At 71.5% G+C, this 572-nt stretch overlaps 1 pseudogene across 1 annotated transcript; it reads left to right on the forward strand.

Moving 5' to 3' along the window:
• Window positions 1-4: 4 nt before the first annotated feature.
• On the forward strand, window positions 5-553 carry LOC110594936 (annotated as a pseudogene). Its single transcript, XR_002481529.1, has one exon. The product of XR_002481529.1 is annotated as a neurabin-2 pseudogene (transcript).
• Window positions 554-572: the final 19 nt, after the last annotated feature.

The raw sequence follows: 572 nt of genomic DNA on the forward strand, positions 1-572 counted from the left end.
CGCGGGGCAGCAGCCCCCGCAGCACCGAGTGGCCCCCGCGCGTCCGCCCCCCAAGCCTCGGGAGGTGCGCAAGATTAAGCCGGTGGAGGTGGAGGAAAGCGGGGAGTCAGAGGCCGAGTCGGCGCCCGGGGAGGTGATCCAGGCCGAGGTGACTGTCCACGCGGCGCTGGAGAATGGCAGCGCCTTGGCCGCCACCGCCAGCCCAGCGCCCGAGGAGCAGAAGGCCCAAGCGGCCCCGGAGGTGGAGGCAGCGACGGTGGCGGCGCCAGAGAGGGGGGTGGGCAGCGGCCGGGCCCCGGACGTGGCCCCCGAGGAGGCAGATGAGTCCAAGAAGGAGGACTTCTCGGAGGCAGACTTGGTGGACGTGAGCGCCTACAGCGGGCTCGGGGAGGACTCTGGGGGGAGTGCCCTGGAGGAGGACGATGAGGAAGACGAGGAGGATGGGGAGCCCCCCTACGAGCCCGAGTCGGGGTGCGTGGAGATCCCTGGGCTCTCGGAGGAAGAGGACCCGGCCCCGAGCCGGAAGATCCATTTCAGCACGGCGCCCATCCAAGTGAGTGAACCCCCCTCCG

The sequence above is a fragment of the Carlito syrichta genome, unplaced genomic scaffold (genome assembly GCF_000164805.1).
Source record: "Carlito syrichta isolate Samal-C Ts95f unplaced genomic scaffold, Tarsius_syrichta-2.0.1 Scaffold169453, whole genome shotgun sequence".
Classification (NCBI taxonomy): Eukaryota; Metazoa; Chordata; class Mammalia; order Primates; family Tarsiidae; genus Carlito; species Carlito syrichta.